This window comes from Nycticebus coucang, chromosome 4, assembly GCF_027406575.1.
Source record: "Nycticebus coucang isolate mNycCou1 chromosome 4, mNycCou1.pri, whole genome shotgun sequence".
Taxonomy (NCBI): Eukaryota; Metazoa; Chordata; class Mammalia; order Primates; family Lorisidae; genus Nycticebus; species Nycticebus coucang.
Genome location: NC_069783.1, coordinates 32,640,115 through 32,650,053, shown reverse-complemented (window position 1 = coordinate 32,650,053; position 9,939 = coordinate 32,640,115). Strand labels below are relative to the sequence as shown.

General features: G+C 35.9%; 1 pseudogene; it reads right to left on the bottom strand.

Moving 5' to 3' along the window:
• Positions 1-3,758: 3,758 nt before the first annotated feature.
• LOC128585272 (uncharacterized) lies at positions 3,759-3,896 on the bottom strand (annotated as a pseudogene).
• Between the last annotated feature and the right edge of the window lie 6,043 nt (positions 3,897-9,939).

Below are 9,939 nucleotides of genomic sequence, written 5' to 3'. Positions count from 1 at the left end.
AGAGGGGTGAGGGAGTTTTCTCAGTGCTTCTAAACATGGAGGATTTCTACTTTCTTCTACATTTTTCCTGACCTTATTTTTCTCCATTATAATGTCCATAAGAAGCATATGAAATTACCAGGTATTAATCTGATTTTCAATGCACACTTTCCATTATTTTTCTTTCATTATTTTTATATCTCTTTCCTCCTCCCCTATTTTATTCCACTTATTTTCACCAATCTCTGTCCTAATTTCTTTCCTATACATGTTCTCCTATTTCAAAAAGCACCCATGTTTATCCTTGTTTGAGAAAAAGATGAGCACCTTTCTCTAAATGCTGTTATTAAAAAAGAAAACAGAGTTTGGAACATCAGTTGCTCAACTACTTCACCTCAAAATTCTTTCCTCCATTCCCCAGGTCTCTCTGAAGCACAATATGGGTCTGTGCCAGGGAGGGAGGTTATTTTCATGAGTATCAGCCAAGATTTCTTTTATTTCCTTTCATCATTCGATTCCTGGGTAGGCCTCTGTGGGAAATTTTTGAGGTTACCATCCGGTATTTATACCTCAAGGAGGACAATTGCACTCTAATTGTCAGCTTCGTCCCAGCTTTAGATTGGAATTTTATCACACAGAGTACCGCAAAGTCAGAGGCAGTAAATTAGGACATGGGGAGTCCTGTCATTGACGTGCTTCCTCCCAACATATGGCCGTATCTGTAGATGCCAACCATAGTCACTCTTAATTAAAAATGTAGATGGGAGATATAAACAAGTATGAAGGCTTTTCTCTAAGCCCTTTTACATTATTCAACCTGTCCATATGTCCACCAAAGGAAGATTTTTTTTTTTAAGAGTACAAACTCAGAGACTGGAGAATTCTGTTTGCCTTGATTTAATATCATATTAAACTCTATCAGAACAGATCTGTGTAAGATATACAATCTGATAGGACAATGATGATTTCATCTCACAATATTAAGGTAAATATCTAAAAAATTGGAATACATTAATTTTTAATCTGAGATTCAATTCACATACAGCCGAGATAATTTTTCTTTTCTTGTCTGTTAAAACAAAGTGGATTCACAAAGAAAATACCTGTATAGTATAAATGAAAAAAGACTATACAATTTATACAGAAAACCACTTTCAGTCATTTTTAGATGCACTTTCAAGCAACTATGTTATTTATAAATCTCTTCAAATGTATTGATTGAAGTAGACCCTCTAACCAGAAAGGTGTTTCTAGTATAATTTACATGGATTGTACTAGAAAATTAATATTGTGTATTCCTAATAAAATACTCTTCAACTGACTTTAATAATATTCATTGATTTCTATTAATTGTTCCCCAATTAGTCTCCATAGTTTGATTTGAAATCCATGGGGCTTTGAGCGTCTATTTCTTGATGCCTCACGAATGTTTTGGAAAGTTATTCATCAAATATTTCTTCCGTTACGTTCTCTTTACTCTCTTCTGGGATTCCAAGTACATTCATATTAAATTTTTTCACAAGTCATAGCATTTGAAAATTTTGGTAGAAAGAATTTGAGACCAAGATACTGTTATTCTCTTCCCAAGAGAATGTTCATTTGTCTGCTGGGTTCCTATACATGCTGACTGTCCAGGTTCACTTTCATCTGGTTTGTCCTGGTCACCTAAAGGAGTTGGTACTAGGCTGCTATCTGTTCTAAGATTGCTTTGCTTCTTGCTCAATCTTCCTCCTAGATTTGGAACACAAATTTAAGTTAGGGAAGTTCCTCCAGAGATCTCACTTTTGGCAAGCTGTGGACTTCAACTATTACCCTCAAGTCCTGAAACTTGGTCAAAGACCCACTCAGACACTCTCCTGGTTTAACAAATGCTCCTGGACAAAGCATCTAAATTCTGGGCTTGACTTTCTCAATACCTTCTTGCCTAACATCTTGGTTCTGTCCTCATTATCTTGTTAGGTATTTAATGCTTTGAAAGTTGCTTTTTTTCAACTTATCTATAACCATCAATTTATTTTCAGTGGGAATATACATGAAGTGGATCTAATTTAAAATTTTCCCATAAATCCACAAATATGACCCATCTACACTGATGGGTGAATGTTTCAATCACTCTGTGCAATGTTTTCCCTATATCCCAGAAGAGATTTATAGACTATTCTATTTTTAATAGGAAGAATAAATAAAAATAAAGTAAAATTGCCAGTTTATGCATTAGGTGAGAAAGGGACTAATAGAAATGTAATGACACCTTGCTAAAATTGGGGACAAGAGCAATGTCCTAATAAAACCTATATACCAAGATAAATTATAGTTTGATTATGTCAGTAGATTTGAAAAAAAAAAAACCCTGCTATACCATGTCTAGAGGATTCTCATAATTACTAATAATATTCATTTCTGTCTTTAGGTATACTATCTCTGCATACCTATAGATAAAAGGAAGAATGGTAAGGAATTGATAAATGATGGCCTGCCCTCCTCTGCCCATCCAGATAAAGATTCTCAGGCAACTGTTTTTTTAACTCAATAGAACAGGAAGTTATGTGTGAGTATAAGTCCTAGGAAAATTATATGAAAGAGATCTGAAAAAAAACTACAAAGTTTACAAAATCAATCAATCTATGTATCTATTGAGTGTCAGCTATAGATCACTGTCTACAGTAATAAAACATGGTTACTAACATTAAAAAGTCAGTCTATTTGTAAAGAATTTATAGTGTCTACTGTGTGCCTAGCCATTTAAGTGCATCTACTGAAGCAAACAGACTAGCATTCCTCTTTCCTGGAGCCTACTCTCTTCCAGGGGCAGAAAGACAGTGCAGAGTTGTCAGAATGAACCACGATATGATGAGTGAGGGTGAAGTGGAACAGAGTGAGCTGGAGCTGCAGCTAGAGTTGCCTCATGTAAAGACGACATCCAGATATCAGAAAAGGAATCCCAGGAGGCAGGTAGCCACATAGGTATCTGAGGGAGAGTGTTCTGAGCAGAGACAGTCCCCTCCTAGTACAAAAGCGTGAATATGAGAAGCTACCTGTCATAATAAAGAAATGGGAAGGGAATGGGTGTGGCCGGAATGGAGATTACCCAGAGGAATGAAGCAGAATGTAAGATAATAAAGGTTATAGACACACAAACATGGTAAGGTCTTGTGGGGCTGAATCTGAATTAAATGGAGCATCATTGCAAGATTTTAAACAGAGGAGTGTCATCATCTCATATTTTAGCACTGTTACTGTAACTGGTAGATGAGAATGGATTGGTAGGAACAAAGGAAAAAAATAGGGAAACGTGTCAAGAGACAATTATAGAAAGGAATCCAGGTAATAGGTGGTAGTAAAATGAAAGTTAGTTGGAGAATTTAATGGAATACTGATTCTGTGACCCATATTTGTTTCTGCCTTTAGGTAGGAAAACAGGTGTTTCCAGTCAGACCCTATCCCTCCCTACCTAAGATAAGTATGCATAGAATCTCCCCAACTTAAGGTAGTTTGATTTAACCAATGTCACCCCCAGGTTTTGATTCTGAGAAAAATTTTTTTAAGCTCAAACTTATAGTTTAATACATTTTTAGGCATGTAAGTCATCACACAGATCAAGCTATAGAACATTTCCATCATCCTGAATCTTTCTTTGTATTCTCTTCTCTCTCTTTGCGCTTTTTTAATTTTCTAATATTGTATCCAGCAATTTTTCAAACATACAGTACAGCTTAAAGAATTATACAGTAATCGCCACATACCCCCCACATGCGTTTCATAATTTTTCCTTCGTCTTCACATGTAGTGAATTTGTTCATAGGGAGGGTGTGAGTTTTGTTCCTCTCATCACAATGACCCCAGATTCCTATTGAGTGTGTCATAAACAGGTTCTGAGAATTAAAAAAAAAAATTGCTTGATAATAGTGATCACCACATATTATGAATTTTTTTATTTACTTAAAATAGTTAAATTGAATTTCTCAGCAATTATAGACACTCATTACAAATACAAGTTTTAGTTTTAGCTATCCATGACTTACAGTATAAATTAGGTGGTGGGTGCCTGACACCTGAAGGTGGAGAGGTCAACATTTAAACTTGCTGAACTAACCTAGTGTCCTACTTTTTCATTCACTTGTTCCATCTTTCTGTCTTCTTCCGCCTTCCCACAGTATGTCACGTGGTCCTTATAAGCTCCAACAGCAAAATAATAAAAATTTTATTTTTATACATGCTATCATCTTTGGCAATCCTATGAAAGTTTCTCTTTCTAAAGTTCTTTAATATATTATTCCTCAAAAAATAACCTCCCTACAGTGGTTTTTCTGAGCCCATGTTAAAAAGGGAAAAGTCAGCTGAGCAATGAAGAAAGACAGATTCTCCCCAACCTGCCGTGTGCTGTGTGACATTGTGCAGTTTCGTGTTTCCAAGTTCTTTCCTGCACCAATCCTCTCACCTCCCACTCTAGCCATTTCTACCACTATTTGTCTTTCTGTTTTTGACTTACTAATAGCTTCATGATCTGCAAACTCTGTTTGCCACTGCAAATAATCTCACTCTATGTGCTTCACTACTTAACAGCTCTCCATCTTAATATTCCTGAAAGCATTATTATAAGTGTTAAATAATGTAATTAGTAGAAATATTCAAAGTACTTAGAATATACAAGTCCTCAATGGACAATCATTAGCTCATATTGCTTATATTATTATTACGTATCTTCTCATCTTCCCTCCTTGTCATATCACTAAAATCTTTCTTATTGAAAGATTTGTGACTAGTGAGTCACAAATTTCCAAGACTAACAGGCATTATTCTACCTTCACTTTACCAATTTTTACCAATATCTTAGCATCATTTGGCACAACTGGTTATTTCCTTCCTCAGAAACACCTTCTCATTCTAAAGTTTATTATTCACTAATCTTATCTACTTACTATTGCTCAGTAGTTAGCCAAGTCATGTTCTTAATGTACACATTCTTCCCAAGTAATCTTCCCCAAACCCATGCCAGTTGTAACATAACATTAATAGGCATCACTATTAATGGCACTCTAGCTCTTCCCAGGAGTGCCAGTGCTATAGACCTGATGGCCAGCCTAATAGCTTCACTTGAGTATTTATTAAGAACATCAAAATTCACAACACTTATCTCTCCAAATCCTTTCCTATCATCTAAAAATAAAACAACTGATAATTTGCAACTGATAATTAAAACAACTTATAATTTGCAACTGAAAATTGAAAAACCTAGACATTGTTTCAATATTTCTCATCATATTCCATGTTCAAACCACTGCCAAATTCTTTGACTGAATTTTCCCAAATACATGTACTTATCATCATCTCCAAGACCACTACCCTCTTCCAGTCTTCATTATTTCTCACCCAGATTGAGACATTTAGCACTGAACTGGCCTTTGCATCCTCTTTGACCTTACATACATTTGGTCAAGGTAACTTTGTGACTTTCTTTTTTAAAATTATTTACTTACAGGGAAGTAATACAGTTACATTAATGTTTGATGTTTGAATATATATGCAATACCTCTTGCTGAAAGTAGTTTTATTATATTGCCTCTTGAAAGAGATAACCATATGAAGTTAAACCATATAAATGAATAACTACATGAAGTTTGGTTACTTGTTCATATATATGTGGTTACTCATCCATACACACACACACACACAAGTTCTGACAATTAAGTGAATAAACTCATCTTAGAAAAAGTGTTACGTATCTCATTTCTATCACTATTATCACCTTCAAAGAACTCCCCTTGAATAGTTATGCAATTATGCCACCACCTATTCCATGCTTCAAAGTGTGTTTGAACTCTTTTTCTAGAATAGCCATCTGAACTGTCATAGTACCCTTGATGTCCTGAATATCATCAAAATTTCTTCCTTTAAAAATCTCCTTTATCTTTGGGTAAAGGAAAAGTCACTGGGGGCCAGAGGAGGTGAGTTGGAAGGGTGTCCCAATATAGTTATTTGTTTATTGGCTAAAAACTCCCTCACAGACAGTGCCATGTGAACTGGTGCATTTCTGTGATGCAAGAGCCATGAGTTGTTTGTGAAAAGTTCAGATGCTTTTCATCTAACTTTTTCACACAGCCTTTTCAGCACTTCCAAATAGTAAACTTGGTTAACTGTTTGTCCAATTGGTACAAATTCATAATGAACAATCCCTCTGACATCAAAAAAGTCTAGCAACATCATTTGGACTCTTGATTTGGACTGATGAAAGTGTTTTGGTCATAAAGAATTGTCTGGCTTCCATTGTGTACTCTTGATGCCTTGCTTCAGGGTCATGTTGGTACACCCATGTTTCATCACCAGTAATAACATGGCCCAAATATGGTCTTGCCTCTCCCAAAGATCTGGGCAAACTTCAACTATCCTTTGCTCTTGTTCACTGGTGAGCTCTTTTGGGACCATTTTTGCACACACCTTTCTCATGGCAAGATTTTCAGTTAAGATTTTTCTTCCTGTTTCTCTATTGACATTTACTTGGTCTGCTATGCTTCTCACAGTCAGCCAATTTTGACACATAATTCAAAGAACTTTTCAATGTTTTCATCTGTTCTGCTCATTACTGGGCACTCTGACTTCTCTTCAGTAGTGGTGCTTTCTCTCCCCTCAGAAAAACGTTTAATCCATTTGTACACTGCCATTTTCTTTGTGTAATTATCCCCATAAACTTGCATTAACATGTCTCTGATTTAATTTCTACTCTCGCCAAGATTAACAAGAAATTTAATGTTTGTTCATTGCTCTAACTCAAGTACCAACATTCTCATGTTGGCACATAAAAGTCCACAACAACACAAATGACCATTGCCACATGTGGACATGAACATAGCTGTGAGACACTAATAAAATAAGGTTATAAAACCTTATTGAGCAGTCCTGCTAATGTAAGTGCACAGTGGAACTTTGCTAACTTAATTGTGAGACCTCATATGCATGTGTGCATGTCTGTGTCTCCGTGTGTACATACATGGGGGGACAAAAAAATGTATATACATTTTAAGAAAAGAAAAACCTGTATTAAAATTACAATACACAACATATATTGGCAACATTTGTTATTTTGCATATCTCTTGCAATTGCAGAAGTCAACTGTGACTTGAGTATATCAATTATAATACAGGATTTTCCTTTCTTAAAATGTGTATACTTTATTTTGGCACCCTCTGTGTGTGTGTGTGTGTGTGTGTGTATAAATGGTAATACTCAAGTCATATTTGACTTCTGTAATTATAAGAGGTGCTCAAACATGACTTGTAGTCATGTTTTGTTCAGTATATAATGAACATTACAATTTTAATACAGTTGTTACTTTCTTATCTTTTTTTTTTTTTTTGGCACCCTCTGTCTATATGAGATTTACCTTTCCTCAGAAGTAAATGCCTACATATAAAATAAGGCTCACATAGAGATTATTTCTTTTGGGGCAAGAAAAGAATAATTTTAAATAAAACACATTCTCTAGAAAAAAGCTTACAAATTGACAGGAAGGCACAAAGCAGAATGAAGAAAAAAAGAGAAAATGATAAAGTATGCCATAAGCACAGTGAATGTTCAACAACTATTTGTTGTTTTTGATGAAAAGGCTTTCCAATGGGATCAACGCAATGCCCATACTGGCATTTTTTCTCATTTTTCCAGACTTGACAGAAATAAAGAAGACATTGAAAGAAAAGTTTGCATGGATTCTGTTGAACTGAAGAGGGCAGATGGACATCTCTTTAGAAAAATGACAGTAGCCGTAGCCGTCCGTCTCACAAATGTGTGTCATTAATCCAGTGGAGACAGCAAGAAAGAACACAGATCATACCAGACTGAAGCGAAGCAGAAATGGTGCTGGGCAGGGAGGTGTGGAATCTGAGTACTATAGATGAAGCTGGGAATCTCTTATTAACAGGAAGTACAACCTTGAGCAAGTCTTTGAGTTTCTAACAGCTTATAAAGTAGCTGGACTAGGTCAACTTCAAAGTTCTTCTTCTTTGTGTAATTTTAACTTCACTATCAGCAAGCCAATAGATGTTGTACTGACTGTGGTAGATGAGAATTATTTTCACATACAAAGAAAGAGCAATGCTGTTAGGAAATGTGGGAAAAAATAGCCATTAGAGGTGCCCCTCACCGAGTGTTTTGTATCACTGACTGATTATATCTGTAAAGTTCCCATTTAGTTACATGAGTTTATGGCTTTGGAACTTACCAAAGGTGCGTCTTTGCTTCAGGATAAAGAGAAGTTAATTTTTTTTTTTACCTTTTTTTTTTTTTTTTTCCAGACAAAGTCTAACTCTGTTTACTGGCCTCAGTAAAGTGCCTTGGATTCATCATAGCTCACAGCAACTTCAAACTCTTGAGCTAAAGCTATCCTCTTGTTTCAATCTCCTGAGTAGCTGGGACTACAGATACCCACCATGTATTTTTAGTAGAGACAAGGTCTCAGTCTTGCCCAGGCTCATCTCAAACTCCTGAGCACAAGCAATCCACCCACTTTGACCTCCTAAAGTACTAGGATTATTGGTGTGAGCCACTGTGCACAGCTGGACACAACTTCAAAAGTCTCAACACAACATTGCAACCCCTAGTGACATCAGCTTTACAAGTCAATGCTCTTTGCACTCTTATATTTTCATGTTTTTGCCTTTCTCATTACATAATGAAAGGCAGTTTGTGAGTTATGAAGTCAATAAATAATAGGGCTCTGCTGAGATGGAGAACTTAGTTCTGAGAAACTAAAGAAACTAAATGCTGAAGTATGAGTTTCTCATCTGTCATTGAAAAAGAAAATGTTTGGATATAAAATAGGAAAAAAATAAAAATTACTATTTATAATAATCTGTGCAGGCCATGTTGTTGTGCATTTATTTGCTTGTTTAATCAGGTGAATAACAAAAATGTATTTGGAAGCTCTGCCCTTTGATTCTTTTTTTTTTTTTTTTTTTTGTAGAGAGAGAGTCTCACTTTATGGCCCTTGGTAGAGTGCCGTGGCCTCACACAGCTCACAGCAAACTCCAACTCCTGGGCTTAAGAGATTCTCTTGCCTCAGCCTCCCGAGTAGCTGGGACTACAGGAGCCCGCCACAACGCCCAGCAATTTTTTGGTTGCAGTTTGGCCGGGGCCGGGTTTGAACCCGCCACCCTCAGTATATGGGGCCGGCGCCTTACCGACTGAGCCACAGGCGCCGCCCACCCTTTGATTCTTTTTAATGGTGTTAGTATAGGACTTTTTTTGCCAGTTGGAAAACTGACTTTTTTCCTTCATTTTTATGTTTCTCATTCAGTAAAACTAAGGGTAAGCATTAGATTAATGCTCTGTAAGTATACTCACTAAATAATGTGTTTCTTTTATTTTAGCAAGTTAAAAACCACCAATAATCTAGACATATGACTGGACCAACTCTGTCAGAATTGTATGATGAGTCACAATTTAAAATCGGCTAAATGCAACCATGTTGCTTGAAAAAATTACATTTGTTTAGAGGGAAAATATGGTAATTTGCTCCAGTAAAAATTCATCTGAAATGGGCAATAAAAATAAATTCTACTCTTAAAGTTATCCATTTAGTATTCTACTGATAAATGTATATTTTACACAGACTGCAACAAATAGGAAGAATGGAGTAGATGGGTCAACGTACAGGGAAGGGCAGTCACTTGTCTGTCAATGAAGCATTGGTTTGCATATACCAAGAGATCATTTACTGAGCTTAGCATGCCTCCTTGGACAAGAGTCAGGCTTAAGCCTTTATATCTGTAATTGGGATGTTTCTTGAAGATCAATGACACATATAAAATAACATAAAAATAAAAAATAATTTAAAAAGTGTCAATTAGTTTTTTTACAATGACAATTTCAACATGTAAGAAAAAAAAGTGTGGAAGCCACAGCACTGAATATTTGCATAGGACATTAAAGGAAGATTTGATTTCATTTCAGATGGAATTCCTCAGCCA